Genomic DNA, 17300 nt, shown 5'->3' with positions numbered 1-17300 from the left:
TTTTGTCATAGAACTTTGTTTCTGGAATAAAATCTTGGATTATCTTTTTTTTCGTGAAACTCTACCTGCCTAATCAAATTCTTTTCAAAGTATTTTCAAAAAGAAATAATTATTGTATGAGCACAAACCCTATTGTTGAGACATTTAACATATTACACATATCTAATTTATTGCATATGACTAATACCTTTTTCAGAAATACAATGTCAGTTTTAATCAAATTGGGGTTTTGTTTCATACAAAACAAACAGCAAGGAGCCTGAGGAATTGCTAATTTTGTCCTGTTTGTCTGGTTCCATTTTCAGTTTAGGTGATCAGGCATAGCATAGAAAATCAATTAACAGAAAGCTCCATTATTATATATTTGTACTGGCAACCATAAAAATAAAGGCTCCTGATGAAGTAATGCTTCCCACAAGTACACATGTAGATTTGGACTTTTTGGATTTCTTAAATACAATAACTTTGAATTTTTCAACTTAATAGTAGAACAGAGTAACTCTCAAAAACATCCTTGTATTTTGCTCCTAATCATAATTAAATATTTAGCATAATAACTTCTGGCTGCATATTTATACCTATTTGTTTTACTTCTTAAGAATGACATTCTAACATAACAAATAGTCACTGGTTTGGCAAGCACTGTTGCTATTTTTCTTATGTAGTTTTCACCGTACGGAGAGGTTTGAAGAATGCAGCTTCAAGCGAACCACCTGCTGGGGTTTACCTACTGCACCTCTGTTGGCAGCTTATCTAATGGAAGAACTGAACTTGGAGCCATCTGCGTAGTTTGGCAGTGGGTTTTGGGTAAGCTCCAGAAGGGGAGTGAGGGCAGTAGACAGCACTGACTGCAGCTCTCCGAGGAATTGTAGAACCCCCTGGGCATTCCAGTTCACCTGGCCTTCAACTCTCATCCTGGCCTGAGTTAAGAAGCCACCTGCCTCTCTTGTCATAAACTGGCTTCAGGTTGGAGGGCTTAAAGCAGGAATTGGGCACTTCACGTGAATAACACTTCTTTAAAGTACCTGAGAAAAATGGTTTCACCAAGTTTAGGTAAGTCGTTAGGTCTTCTTCAGCAAGCAGTATAAGGAACTGATTTTTGGATGAGACCTCAACGGTGACCCTACCTGTACCCTTTGGTGGGTGGAAGAGAACCGAGAAAGGCATGGATGAACCGTGAGGCCCAATCCAAGGTGAAATCTAAGTCTACGGTGTTCAAGTCACATGAACCTGAGTGGTACAAGAAATCTATTTATGACCTTTACAGAGCCATCAAGGATGCTAAGAGGGAATACCAGATCATGGTAGAATCCCAGGTTAACTACATGGACACACAGTGATTATGACAAGGCTAGCATGCTATAATCTATATACTAAAACTCTCATTTGTTTGTTTGTTTGTTCCTGAACTGCAGCCAAAACGGTACATGATAGCGTGACAATTTTAGGCCCACCTTACTCACCATCGTTCTTTTGGTGCTAATGGAAGAAGTTTCATTGAAATCAATGTCATATTTTAAAAGTTATTCACATTTTAAAGTTTAAATCTATCTCCTAGGGAGGGAGGGGGCATGGGAGGGAGGGAGGGAGGGGGATGGAGGAAGGTGGGGTGGGAGGGAGGTGGGGTGGGAGGGAAAAGGGGGGTTGAGGGGGATGGAGCGGAAGGGGGGAGGGGAGGCGAGGGTGAGGGGAGGGGGGGAGGAGGGAGGGGAGGGGGAAGATGGAGGGGGAGGAAGGAGGAGGAGGGAGGGGGAGGAGGGAGAGAGGGAGGGGAGAGGGGTGGAGGGGGGAGGGGAGGGGGGGAGAAGGAGGGGGGAGGAAGGAGGGAGGGGGGTGAGGGAAGGAGGGAGGGGGGGAGGGGGAGGGGAGGGAGGGAGGGGGAGAGTGAGTGGGGGGGAGGGAGGGGAGGAGAGGGTGCTGCACCAATGCAGGAGAGGTTTGGGCCCAACGGGTCCACTTGGTCTAGTAGATTATAAAGTGGTCAGGCTGGATCATTGGCAAAGGCGAGTCCATCACCAACAAGCTCAATGTATTCTATTGCTTGCCATGAAAGAAGGTCGTGGAATCATCTGCCTTGACAGCATCGAGCTTGACTGAACAGTCAGATGTCAGATCGACCTTCCTGAGAGTGAACCCATGGAAAGCAACTGGCCCAAATGGAGTCCCTGGCCATGTCCTCAGGACTTCCTTGGACCGCCAAAAATATTGACAGATGTTGCTCCCTAATCCATGATGAGGTTCCCATCTGCTATACGAAGACCACTATCATCCATGGCGCAGAGGTAGAGTTACTGCCTTACAGCGCCAGAGTCCCAGGTTCGATCCAGGTGTTGTCTGTTAGGAGTTTGCTTGTTCTCCCTGTGACCATGTGCGTTTTATCATATCATATCTATACAGCCGGAAACAGGCCTTTTCGGCCCTCCAAGTCCGTGCCGCCCAGCGATCCCCGTACATTTAACACTATCCTACACCCACTAGGGACAATTTTTACATTTACCCAGCCAATTAACCTACATACCTGTACGTCTTGGAGTGTGGGAGGAAACCGAAGATCTCGGAGAAAACCCACGCAGGTCACGGGGAGAACGTACAAACTCCTTACAGTGCAGCACCCGTAGTCAGGATCGAACCTGAGTCTCTGGCGCTGCATTCGCTGTAAAGCAGCAACTCTACCGCTGCGCTACCGTGGTACTCTGGTTTCCTCACACACTCCGAAGTTTGTAGGCTAATTGGCTTCAGTACAGGTTTGTAGGCTAATTGGCTTCCTCCCTAGAGTGTAGGATAGTGCTCGTGTACGGAGATTGCTGGTCAGCGCAGATTCGGTGGGTCGATGGGCCTGTTTCACACAAAGGATGGTGGGTATATGGAACAAGCTGCCAGAGGAGGTAGTTGAGGCTGGGACTATCCCATCGAATAAGAAACAGTTAGACAGGTACATGGAAAGGACAGGTTTGGAGGGATATGGACCAAGCGCAGGCAGCTGAGACTAGTTAGCTGGGACATTGTTGGCCAGTGTGGGCAAGTTGGGCCGCTTTAAAAATACCCAATGTCTTGGCCTTCACATCTGTCCGTGTCAATAAACTCCACAGATTCACCACCCTCTGGTTCCTCCTCCGAAATTAAAGAAATTCCAGCAACCGATGGAGCCTCGGCACCGGTGGTGGGACCTCGTGACCGACGGAGCCTCGTGACCATGGTGGAGCCTTACGGGTCAACTGGTGATCAAAGAGGGCGCGGGGGAACTGCCATGAGGGGGGAGGATAGAGAACAATGGAACCGGTGTCGGGGGACCGCCATGAGGTTGTGGGTGGGTTGGGGAACGAACAATGAATAATGGAGGGGGAGGGGAACGAGGGGGAGGGGAACAAAAGAGGAGCCAGCAACTTTGTAACTTTGTCAGCAGCCTTTATGTGGTGACTATTTGCATACCTTTGGTATGCAAGCAAAGAATTTCACTGTGCCTTGTTACATGTGACAATAAAATATTCTATTCCATCTCCATTTTAAAGGTCCATCCTTTTATGCTGAGGCTATGCCCTCCCATTGTTGGAAAAACAACTTTTGCATGTCCACTATATTCCAGGGCTTTCATTGTCCAACCCAGAAGTAATAACAGAAAAGATACTTAACCCCCGAAGAGGTTAACATTCAAAATGAGATCAAATTGAATATTGTGCTGTGTTAGATTTTGTCTTATTTTGTGCAGAACATTTTGAGGCATTTCGACGTGATTAAGCAAAGATTGACTGCAATTGTTATCTGCTTCCCACCACTCCCACCCCCAGCACAGATTTGTACATGGTGTTATGAACTGAATGCCATCCAGGGAAATGGAGCATCAGATTGGTGTGTTTTTATTTTAAAATAGTGGTGGAACTTCGAGGAACCATATTTTGCATCTGCAGTTTCAAATAACAAAAACAAAAGTAATGGGTTATCAAATATTACAGCAGGATCCTGATCAGCTGGGCAAGGGGGCTGTGGAGTGGCTAATGTAGTTTTATGCAGATAAGTGTGAGGTGTTGCATTTTGCGAAGTCAGACCAGGGCTGTGGAGAGTGTTGTAGAAAAGAGGGATCTCAGAGTGCAGGTACAGAGTATATAGAATGAGCTGATAGATGAGATAGCTCACGTTAGTACAATAACAACACTTAAAGACATTTGGAAGTAGGTGGATGGTTCCAAGAATGCTTCTTAAATGTTGTGATAGTACCAGAGGAGGTAGTTGAGGCAGGTACTATTGCAATGTTTAAGAAGTATTTAGACGGGTATATGGATAGTATAGGTTTAGAAGGATATGGGCCAAACGCAGGCAGGTGGGACTAGTGTTGATCGGACATGTTGGTCGGCTTGGGCAAGTTAGGCCGAAGGGCCTGTTTCCACACTGTATGACTTTATAATTTCCCCATCCCATCCAAAAGTACCTTTCAAGGACTTTCATGAGGAGGGTTTCATTTAGTGATGAACTGATCACGTTTGATTAACTCAGTTTGATCAGTCTGAAGAAGGGTCTCGACCCGAAACATCACCCATTCCTTCTCTCCTGAGATGCTGCCTGACCTGCTGAGTTACTCCAGCATTTTGTGATACCTTCGATTTGTACCAGCATCTGCAATTATTTTCCTACACGTTTGATAATATACAATGACGGTTATTTGATGTATTTGGACTGGCGGCAAATAAAAAAAGAACTTCTGTCGGTTTTACCAGCGTGGTTGGCACATCTTAGCTGTTTAACATCAAAGCAGTTCCAGAGTTCCAATGCTGCCTTCACCCCATCTGCAAAACCAATGAAAACCAATGCAACACGTCTACCTGCTGTCGCTTTATCACTCAAGAAGAACCTCAGTACATTAAATAGTAAAGGAGTACTGAGATCTAAAATGTAATTCTCTTTATAGTTGGAATGTTTTGCCACTTGTAAGGCGTGCACCTTCAATGCCGACCAACTCTTTGTTGACAATAGACAATAGGTGCAGGAGTAGGCCATTCAGCCCTTCGAGCCAGCACCGCCATTCAATGTGATCATGGCTGATCACTCTCAATCAGTACCCCGTTCCTGCCTTCTCCCCATACCCCCTCACTCCGCTATCCTTAAGAGCTCTATCCAGCTCTCTCTTGAAAGCATCCAACGAACTGGCCTCCACTGCCTTCTGAGGCAGAGAATTCCACACCTTCACCACTCTCTGACTGAAAAAGTTCTTCCTCATCTCCGTTCTAAATGGCCTACCCCTTATTCTTAAACTGTGGCCCCTTGTTCTGGACTCCCCCAACATTGGGAACATGTTTCCTGCCTCTAATGTGTCCAATCCCCTAATTATCTTATATGTTTCAATAAGATCCCCCCTCATCCTTCTAAATTCCAGTGTATACAAGCCCAATCGCTCCAGCCTTTCAACATACGACAGTCCCGCCATTCCGGGAATTAACCTAGTGAACCTACGCTGCACGCCCTCCATAGCAAGAATATCCTTCCTCAAATTTGGAGACCAAAACTGCACACAGTACTCCAGGTGCGGTCTCACCAGGGCCCGGTACAACTGTAGAAGGACCTCTTTGCTCCTATACTCAACTCCTCTTGTTACGAAGGCCAACATTCCATTGGCTTTCTTCACTGCCTGCTGTACCTGCATGCTTCCTTTCAGTGACTGATGCACTAGGACACCCAGATCTCGTTGAACTCCCCCTCCTCCTAACTTGACACCATTCAGATAATAATCTGCCTTTCTATTCTTACTTCCAGGAGGGTCTCCACCCGAAACGTCAGCCATTCATTCATTCCTCCTCTCCCCGGAGATGCTGCCTGTCCCGCTGAGTTACTTACTCCAGCATTTTGTGTCTGTCTTTCAACTCTTTGGTAAGTGCGGCTGCCTGCCACTGACTCGGGGACTCGGGCGGTGAGCGGGGAAGAGAGTTGTCCTCAACCCCCCAGGACCAGGGGAGCTGACGGCCAGTCGCTGAAGACGCTGCTTCTCATCAACCCTCCTCTTCCACTCTGGTGTCGGTGCAGCCGAGAGAGCTGCTGGCGACTTGTGGAGCCGCGCCTGGGGTGACCGCGACCTGTAGCAGGCAAAGCCCAGCATGTGAACTCCCAAAACAACAACACAGTGAGTGGCAGGACAGATCTGCGCTGGGCTGGTCGGCAGCGACGGCTTCAGTGTGAGCAGGAGACGGGGACAACTCTCGCCTGGAGTCTGTCTGGAGACCAGCGATACCCCTGGAGGGAGCAGAACCACCAGGTAAAGCTGTTCACAGGCGCTGCTCACAGACAAGTTGCACTGCTCACTTGTTGAGTTCAGCGCTTTTCAGTAAGGCGTGGGCTCCGGTGGCCAGAGTATTAAAGAAGGGAGCAAAGCAATCAATCTTACAGTAGCTCAATAAGGGGTACAAAATAATTGTTAAAAGTTAAGAGAATCGGTGAAATTTAAAAAAAATATATATATATATATTCCAAATGCTGCGCAGATTTCTTGTGAGCAGTACTTATATATCGAGGCTGCACTTATATGTTCTTGTTGGCGATCCTGCTACACGTCTGTAGATTTTTTTTTCTGACTTTGGCTGTAGAAGGGAGTTAGTTAATCGTCCATGGAGTGGGTTTTCTGCGCGGGTGTCAGCATAGTCAGTCTCAGACGGTTCACCCCACCCCAGGTATATTCCTCCAGTTTTACCGTACAGCTATCTATGTGTCCTTCAGTTCAGTTTATTCACGTCCGTGAGCAAAACACACAGTGCTCAAGGGATCAGGCAGCATCTGTGGGGAGAATCAGTGCTTCCACACCTCAAAAAAATCTTTAAATAGAATCCCAAGTTTCCTGGAATTTGATGGTATTTCCTGAAATTTTCAAAAATGCTTCCTGCGTGCTATTTGTTGTTGTTGTTTTTCTTTCGCGGGCACACGTTAACAACACAAAGAAAAACAAGACAAAACAGATCAATGTAACTACACCGTATCTGCCTGCTTCAGTCTGAAGAAGGGTCTCGACCCGAAACGTCACCCATTCCTTCTCTCCCGAGATGCTGCCTGACCTGCTGAGTTACTCCAGCATTTTGTGAATAAATCGATTTGTACCAGCATCTGCAGTTATTTTCTTATGCTTCTGTTACTCACTTGTACAGTGTTATGCAAGGCATTATGATGCACTGTGCACATATACGATGCAGCCATGGTATGCATATTGTGTGGTCAATGCATTGAGTGCCTGGAGTACAGTGTCACAAAGAACTCAATACTGTGTTCATAGAAACATAGAAACATAGAAAATAGGTGCAGGAGTAGGCCATTTGGCCCTTCGAGCCTGCACCGCCATTCAATATGATCATGGCTGATCATCCAGCTCAGTAACCTGTACCTGCCTTCTCTCCATACCCCCTGATCCCTTTAGCCACAAGGGCCACATCTAACTCCCTCTTAAATATAGCCAATGAACTGGCCTCAACTACCTTCTGTGGCAGAGAATTCCACAGACTCACCACTCTCTGTGTGAAGAAATGTTTTCTCATCTCGGTCCCCCTTATCCTTAAGCTGTGACCCCTGGTTCTGGACTCCCCCAACATCGGGAACAATCTTCCTGCATCTAGCCTCTCCAACCCCTTAAGAATTTTATATGTTTCTATAAGATCCCCCCTCAGTTTTCTAAATTCCAGCGAGTACAAGCCTAGTCTATCCAGTCTTTCTTCATATGAAAGTCCCGCAATCCCAGGGATCAATCTGGTGAACCTTCTCTGTACTCCCTCTAAGGCAAGAATGTCTTTCCTCAGATTAGGAGACCAAAACTGCACACAATACTCCAGGTGCGGTCTCACCAATGCCCTGTCAACTGCAGTAGAACCTCCCTGCTCCTAAACTCAAATCCTCTTGCTATGAATGCCAACATACCATTCGCTTTCTTCACTGCCTGCTGCACCTGCACGCTTGCTTTCAATTACTTCAGTCTCTTTACAGGTCTTTGATTTAGACACTTTCTGCAACATGCAGCTACTGTACAGTACATGTACAGGGAAATTAACTTTGGATTGTATGAAAGATGAACTGAAAAAATAATACATTTCATAACTTACCAATTTACTTGCAGAGCTCAGCCATGAATTTCCTGCGAAGTTCAGCTGCTTCTGCATTATCTGCATTCACCTGCATCCTGGCATGTAGTTTGAGCATGTCCTTGCAAGGATCCAACTGTGCAGCTTGCTGTTGTCCTTTCTTCTGAAATGTTAGTTTTGTTAACAGCAGTCCAAGCAAGCTCTCTTGTTTTAGATTTGTCCTGTGGTCATTCTTTATCAGTTTGAGTTGGCTAAAAACCCTTTCAACAGCAGCATTTGAGAAAGGAAATGACAGCAACACACTGATTATTTTGCTCAAATTTGGATGCACTAGGTTTCCACAGGCATCTTTCTGTGTGAATACTCCTCTCCAATACTCCTGTACTGACAAACTGCCATTCAAAGTGGGGTGCATGGAGTGTGTCCTCCATTGGTGGTAGATTTCCGCAGGCGCAGCCATGTCCCTTCGACACCGGTGAACATCCAGGGAATGGGCATCGAGAGGGTGGATTCTTATAAGTACCTGGGTGACTACCTCAACAATAAACTGGACTGGACTGAAAACACTGATGCACTATACAGAAAGGGCCAGAGCAGACTTTATCTGCTAAGGAGACTCATGTCCTTTGGAGTGCAGGGGGCACTCCTAAGGACCTTCGACAACACGGTGGTTGCATCTGCCATTTTCTATGGAGTGGTCTGCTGGAGCAGCAACATCTCAGCGGCGGAAGGGAAGAGACTCGACAAGCCGGTCAGGAAGGCCAGCTCTGTCCTGGGTTGCCCCCTCGACTCAGTGCAAGTGGTGGGAGAGAGGAGGATGATGGCAAAGCTAACATCGCTGCTGGAAAACAACTCCCACCCCATGCAGGACACTGTCACTGCACTGAGTAGCTCCTTCAGTGACAGACTCCTTCACCCAAGTGCATGGAGAGATATAGGAGGTCCTTCCTTCCCGCTGCTTTGAGACTGCACAACCAGCACTGCTCCCAGCAGACGAGTCAACAATAACAGCTAAGAACACACAGAAAACTCATGACAATTTCTGCATCTTTTATTTATAATGAATGATCTCTTGCTCTCTTGCTATCCAATTTGCTGTTGTAACACTGTAAATTTCGCCGGTGTGGGACGAATAAAGGAATATATTGTTATTATTATTATTATTATTATTATTATTATTATTATTATTATTATTATTATTATTATTATTATTATTATTATTATTATTATTATTATTCAGTGTTAACATCTTGAACTGATGCAACTTCCTCCAGGTATGGCAGTTTTTGGTACAATGGTGTCAAGGATGGTATAGTCAGATTGTCTGCTACTGCTGGGTCTAGACATCTCAGGAAATCCAGTTCCTGAAGATTGCTGAATCTGTGCTGGGTCTCTTTCACACATTCCATGAGGAACTGCTTGCAGTGATTCTGGAACAATGTAGTGTCTGGGTGGTTTGCCCCAACATTGTCACTAATACTTTGAATTGTGCTTGAGGCCTTTACTCCAGTGCACACTTTACATAGTGGTATGTGATGTTCTTCATCATTCACATTATGTTTTAAGGGGTCACACATTCTGATATGTGACAGCTCCATAAAATCTGATGAAAGACCCACCAACAACTGTGAAACTTCATGTTTGAGGACATGCAGAAGAGGAACCTCACTCTGGAAGAGTTTATTGAATGAAGTGAGTCTGCTAACGCTAGCACAGCTTTAGGCTACCTGCTCGGTGCAATAAACTCACAACAGAGCACATATCCAGAAGCAGCCCACATCATAGCCGGGGACTTCAATCATGCAGACCTAAAGTCAGTTCTCCCGAAACTTGAACAACACATAAGATGTGCTACCAGGGGGAAAAACACACTAGACAAGGTTTATTCAAATATTAAGAAGGGTTTCAGGTCAGCACCACTACCACACCTGGGGCAGTCAGATCACCTGTCCATATTCCTAACTCCAGCATACACCCCACTCAGGAGGAAAGCTCCAGTCACCATAAAGACTGTTAAGACATGGCCTGAAGGAGCTTCCTCGCAGCTGCAGGATTGCTTCGAAAGGACCAACTGGGATATTTTTGAGGATCAGGACTTGGAGGAGTACACATCAACTGTACTTTGCTACATCCAAAACTGTGTTGACAATGTCACCGTCGACAAACGCATCCGGTTGTATCCCAATCAGAAACCCTGGATGACAAAGGATGTCAGGTCTCTCCTCAAGGACCGTAACACCGCCTTCAGGTCTAGTGATAGAGCTCTATACAGTGCTGCTAGAACCAACCTGAAGAGAGGCATCAAGGATGCCAAAGCGTCCTACAAGAGGAAGATTGAGGACAACTTTACCAACAATGACCCACGGCGGGTATGGCAAGGCATCCAGCACATCACCAACTACAAGACCAGCAACCGCACGACTGCCGACGGCGACGCCTCGCTGGCAGAGGAACTTAACTGTTTCTTTGCTCGTTTCGAGGTGAAAGCTACAGTGGCAGACATAACACCCTCTCCAGCACCTGACAGCAACACCTTCACTGTGCAGGAGTATGATGTTAAGCGCGTGCTCAGAGCAGTGAATCCCAGGAAAGCTGCAGGCCCCGATGGTGTGACGGGAAGAGTGCTGAGGGAATGTGCAGACCAATTATCTGAGGTCTTCACAAAAATCTTCAACCTGTCCCTTTTAAAATCCACCATCCCTCCCTGCCTGAAGTCCGCCACAATCATCCCACTGCCGAAAAAGTCTGTCATCAGCGGCCTTAACGACTACCGTCCGGTAGCACTCACACCGGTCATCACAAAGTGCTTCGAGAGACTGGTCCTGCAGCACATCAAAGCCAGCCTCCCACCCACCTTCGACCCACACCAGTTTGCCTACAGAGCAAATAGGTCTACAGGGGATGCCATCGACACTGCTCTTCACACTGCACTGACCCACCTTGAACACCAGGGGAGCTTCAGCTCTGCCTTTAACACGGTCATCCCGAGCAGACTGGTCACCAAACTTTCCGACCTTGGATTTTCCCAAACCATCTGCCAATGGATCAAGGACTTCCTGACCAACCGCCCCCAGACCGTCAAAATAGGCCCTCACCTCTCCTCCACCATTACACTGAGCACCGGCTCACCACAGGGCTGTGTGTTGAGCCCCATCCTTTACTCCCTCTACACTCACGACTGCGCCCCCACCCATCCCACCAACACCATCATCAAGTTCGCGGATGACACGACTGTGGTTGGACTCATCTCAGGAGGAGATGAGACAGCCTATAGGGATGAAATCCAAAGGCTGGCAGCATGGTGTTCAGTGAACAATCTGGTCCTGAACTCCTCCAAAACAAAGGAACTTATAATTGACTTTAGAAAAACCAGTGTAGAATACGACCCACTCTACATCAATGGGGTCTGTGTGGAAAGGGTACCCGCTTTCAGGTTCCTGGGTACGCACATCGCAGAGGATCTTACCTGGTCTACCAACACCATCACCACAGTAAAGAAGGCACAGCAGAGACTCCACTTCCTGAGGATCCTCAGGAAAACCAACCTGCAGGAGAAGCTCATGTTGTCCTTCTATCGCTGCTCCATCAAGAGTGTGCTGGCATACTGTATAACCACATGGTATGCCAGCTGCTCAGAAAAGGACAGGAAGGCCCTTCAGAGGGTCATCACGACGGCCCAGAAGATCATCGGCTGCTCACTGCCCTCCCTGGAGCACCTGTTCAGCCTACGCTGCCTCAGTAGAGCAGGCAAAATAATAAAAGATCCATCCCACCCCGGCCACCGTCTGTTTGTTCATCTGCCCTCTGGTCGACGTTTCAGGTCGATCAAATCCCGAACAAACAGACTTAAGAACAGTTTTTACCCCAGGGCCATACGAGAACTGAACACTACCTTTGCACTAGGCAACACCGTTAAAAAATCTTGTACTTAATATAATTGTATTTATGTATTTCTTTGTTTTTGCATTTATTGCATATATGTTTGTACGCACCGTCAGGATTGGCTATTTTTTAATTTCGTTGTACTCGTTGCAATGACAATAAATGAATATTATTATTATTATATGACATAAACTCAAGGTATGCCAATGTGAACATATTGGTCAGGCTCTTCAGGATTGAGTCATTTGTATGTGTTGGATCTTCAATTGCAACTCCTTGGAAGTAGTGTTTTAGAGCTTCATACTGTTCTAGTATTCGGTCTACGCACATTTTCATTGAAAGCCACCTGGGTTGTCCTGCCCTGAGGATATTATGATTGTCTATGTCAAAGAAATCCTGGAATTCTCTGAAAGCATGCAGAAATGAGAGTAAATATTCCTGCACAAGTCCTTCAGTGACTTTGGTAGCTTCAACGAAGCATGAGATGCACACAGATGAATTAAATGACAAGAGCATTTGATTGGCATGATCCAGGGGTGATGCTTACGAAGCAGCTGAGAAACTGAATGATGGACTCCAAACATAACATTGCATGTGTCAGCACAAAATCCAATGACATTCTCCATTGGAATATGTTTTTCCTGAAAACACTGAATAACTGCATTGTAGATGGTATCTGCCTTTCCGTTCGGCAGATCGATGAGATCAATAAATACAGTATTAATTTTGAAGCTTTCTGCATCAATGTATGTCCCAGTTACAGCCATTTGACTCTTTGTTGACTTGTCCATTGTCTTATCGATGATTAATGAAAAATTGTGATGTTTCATTTGCTCAACCCCCTCTTTCATGTAATGAAAGCCTCACACCTGTCTGATTGTGTTGGTTGCTTTCTGTTTACCTAAAGAAACATGCTTGAGAGTTTAATCAGAGGGAAATAAACTCCTCAGCAGTGCAAGCAGATCTTCTGAGAGAGATATTGGAAGATTGTTTCAACCAAGAAACTACACATCTTTATTTCCATTTTAGAAACCAAACTTGATGAAGACTGAAAGAACGTCTGGATTCTAGGTCGTCATTCATTTTGGAAGCTTGCTGATGAGTCTTGCTCTCTTTGTGTCTCATAATTGCACTTTTCCCCATAGTGATGTCCACTTTACAAATGCTACAAAATGGTACAAACTTCCCAGCACTGTCTTTCTTCTTCTGTAGCCACTGTGAAAAAAAGCGGGTAATGAAGCCACCCATCTGAAAACTTGGGTTCATACTTAGCTTTCTTCTTGGCAGACGAACACGACAGTACTGCTTCTGATGCATCGGACTATTCCCCATCCTTGCTTGAATGTCGAGATCCATCATGAATATGATCGTCATTGGAACTTTCATTAGATCCAATCCCTTTTAAATCACTTTCATTCACAGTCTTACGCTTTGTAAAGTGATCCATTTCGCAACACGATCCAAATCGCTTGGTTTTAAATGATTTGATTCTGTACCAATTAAAAGTAAGTAAGAAGGTTGGCTGGTCACCACGGAGGTGTGAAGTGGGGCGATGACAGCGGTGAAGCCTCGCGGTGATGGGGCCACGGTGGTGGTGAAGCCCTGCGGCGGCGGCAATGCCCCACCGCTCACCCATACACGAGGCGATGTTCAGCCTTCCCCAACTGCGCATGTGTGACTGCCGCCCCAACTGCACACGCGCAGATACCGGGCCCACTGGGGGAGACGGTGTCATCTTTCCCCCAAATTATCCCGTGGGCCGGATTGGACCCCTTCGCAGGCCGGATGCGGAAATTTCCCGAAATTTTTTGAAATTATTTTATTTCCCTAAAATTACCCGAAGACAACCAGAATTTCCTGAATTTCGGGTCATTTCCTTCAAAGTTGAAACACAGGTGGGAATGGACAGGCGGCGTTTCTCCATCTTTATCTGGGAAACGTCATGTTGAGAATAAATATACCATTAAATATCCATCAGACTGCAACCAATCTATTTTGATTCCTCACTGTTGGATTGCTGAAGGGTATTCCAGGAACAAAGTTTTTCTTTAGATTTATTAACTGTTTTTGCTTCCATTATGTTATAGGCTTGATATACAATCTGTTTGTTATTCATTTAATAAAAGGATCCAACACTTTTGCTAGTTATAATCATACAGCATTGAAACAGACCTTTCAACCCACTACATTTGTGTCAACAAACAATTACCCATATATATTAAATCCATTTTCCAGCACTTGACCTGCAGTCTTTGATATTTCATATTTCTTAAGATATAAGTGCAGAATTAGGCCACTTGGCCCATCGAGTCTGCTCCGCCATTCAATCATGGCTGATCTATTTTTTCCTCACAACCCCATTCTCCTGCCTTCTCCCCTTAACCTTCAACACCACTACAGACCCATTTCCAAACTGCCATTCCTGTCAAAAGTCCTTGAAAAGGCAATCCTAAACCAATTAGTGCCCTACCTGCACCAAAACACCATCCTGGAAAGTTTCCAGTCAGGTTTCAGAGCCCACCACAGCACAGAGTCTGCCTTGTTGAAGGTACACAACGACCTGCTTCTCGCCATCGACACCGGCGACTGTGCAATCCTGCTCCTTCTCGACCTCAGCGCAGCATTCGATACAGTGGACCACACCATCCTTATTGACCGTCTCCGGTACGCGGTTGGCATTGATGGCACTGCCCTGAGCTGGTTCGCTTCGTACCTCAAAGATAGGAGTTTCGCCATCAACATAGGCAGTTATTCCTCTGCTCCAGCTAGCCTCTCCTGCGGAGTTCCACAAGGCTCAATCCTAGGCCCCATTCTCTTTTCTCTATACATGCTCCCCCTTGGCCAAATCATTCAAAGGCACGGCATTTCTTTCCACTGCTATGCCGATGACACTCAGCTTTACCTCCCCCTGAAACCCAACAACCAGTCAAATTTAAACAGCCTCTCACACTGCCTTGAGGACATAAAATGTTGGATGGCACAGAACTTCCTCCAATTAAATGAGAGCAAGTCTGAGGTCATCCTATTCGGCCCCCCCGACTCCATCAAATTGATAACAGGCAGTCTTGGAAGCCTATCCTGCCTAGTCAAACCGCATGTCAAAAACCTCGGCATGATATTTGACTCTGCATTAAAATTTGATAAGCAAGTCAACGCTGTGGTAAAAGCCAGCTTCTTCCAACTTCGAACCATAGCTAAAATCAAACCTTTCCTCAAATTCGACGACACAGAAAAAATCATTCACGCTTTCATTTCCTCCCGCCTAGACTACTGCAACTCCCTATACACTGGGATCAGCCAATCTTCCCTGTCCCGCCTGCAACTGGTCCAAAACGCCGCAGCGAGACTCCTGACGGGTACCCGTAAAAGGGACCACATCACCCCGATTCTGGCCTCTCTCCACTGGCTCCCTGTACGGTACAGAATCAACTTCAAGCTCCTCCTATTCACGTATAAAGCCCTAAATGGACACTCCCCCCCCTACATCAAAAATCTTCTAACCCCCCTCTCTAACTCCAGGTCCCTCAGATCGGCCGACTTGGGGCTATTCACTATCCCACGGTCTAGGCTTAAACTCAGGGGTGACCGCGCTTTTGCGGTTGCAGCTCCTAGACTGTGGAACAGCATCCCTCTCCCGATCAGAACTGCCCCCTCCATCGACTCCTTTAAGTCCAGGCTCAAAACATATTTCTACTCCCTAGCGTTTGAGGCTCATTGAGGAGGCGCTGTGAACTGTTTGCGTGCTACTGTATGTTTTCATTTTTTTTTCTATTGGAACCTAATCAAATGTACAGCACTTTGGTCAACGTGGGTTGTTTTTAAATGTGCTATACAAATAAAATTGACTTGACTTGACTTGACTTGACTTGACTTACTAATCAAGAGCCTGTCAATCTCTGCTTTAAAAATACACAATCACAGCCTCCGCTGCTGTCTGAAGCAATAAATTCCACACATTCACCACACTCTGGCTAAAGGAATTTCTTCTCATCTCTATTCTAATGGTACGTCCTTTTATTCTAAGGCTGTGCTCCCTGGACCTAGACTCTCCCACTTCAAGTATTCATCTAAACACTTAAATGTTGTGAGAATGCCTGCCTCCCTCAACACCTCGAGCATTATGTTCCAGATTTCAACAACTCACTGGGTGAAAAAAAAAATCCTCCTGTAATCTCTCTTAAATTTCCAACCCTTTAAATTAAACCAATGTCCCCTGGTTAGAGACACCTCTGTAAAGGGGAATGGGTTCTCACTATCTACCTTACCTGTTCCCCTCATGTCTCTATCAGTCCTCCCCCATTCGTAGTCCTCTGCTCCAAGGAAAACAAACTCAGTCTTCCTTCTTAGCTGTATCCCAGATGCTTCTCCTTTGCATCCTTTCCAATCCAATCAGATCCTTCCTCTAGTGTGATAATCAAAAACTGCACATGGGACAACAGTAGTGACTGAACAAATATCTCATCATTGTAGCATAACCTTCCTGCATTTATACTTCATGCTCTGGCTAATGAAGGCTAGCATCTTGTATACCTTCTTAATCACCATTTTTTTAATGCACTGCTGCCTTTAGAGTTCCTTGGGTTTGGACTCCAAGGTCCCGCTGTTCTTCAACACTGCCTGGGGTCCACCATTTATTGTGTATATCTCAAACTTATTAGCCTACTGAAAATGCACCACCTCACATTTTCAGGATTAAATTCTGCCTGCCACCTGCCATTTCTCTTCCCATGTTATCAAATGATCAAAGTCATGCTGTAACTGAAAGCTACCCTTCTCACACAATGAATATTGTGCCATTTGTGAACTTAACTAACCATACATTCAACAGATACATGGAGATCATGAATGTATATTTAAGAGTGAGGATCATAGTGGTGCACCACTGGTCACAGGCTTCCTTTTCAAATCTCAATCATCAGCTTTCTATCAGCAAACTAATTTTAGATCCAGTTTGCCAAATTGCACAGGATCCCACTAATGTCCTAAATTATTTGGCTAGCTTATCTCTGCTGCCCTCTTTGAATAAAGGTACAATGTTTGATGTCCGCAAGTCACCTGGCACTTGTTCTGCAGCCAAAGATGTAACAGTTTCTGTCAAATCAGGGGTAATTTTGCTTCCATATATCTTTGCAAAATAGAAGTATGTAGCCAGAGTATTTCCAGCTAATTTTCCCTTTGTCATATTCTCCCCATATTCTACGAATTCCACCTTTCCCCCCCTTATCCCCAGATTCTACCCGTCGCCTACATACTAAAGGGAATTTTAAGCAGCCAATTAACCAACCAAACGACATGTTTTTGGGAGGAGGGATGAAACTAGTGCATAAGGGATATACAGTCTACACACAAATAGCATCAGAAGTCAGGATCAAACCTGCT

The sequence above is a fragment of the Rhinoraja longicauda genome, chromosome 3, assembly GCF_053455715.1.
Source record: "Rhinoraja longicauda isolate Sanriku21f chromosome 3, sRhiLon1.1, whole genome shotgun sequence".
Taxonomy (NCBI): domain Eukaryota; kingdom Metazoa; phylum Chordata; class Chondrichthyes; order Rajiformes; family Arhynchobatidae; genus Rhinoraja; species Rhinoraja longicauda.
The sequence above is the reverse complement of the archived record's forward strand: the minus strand, read 5'-3'. Positions refer to the sequence as shown.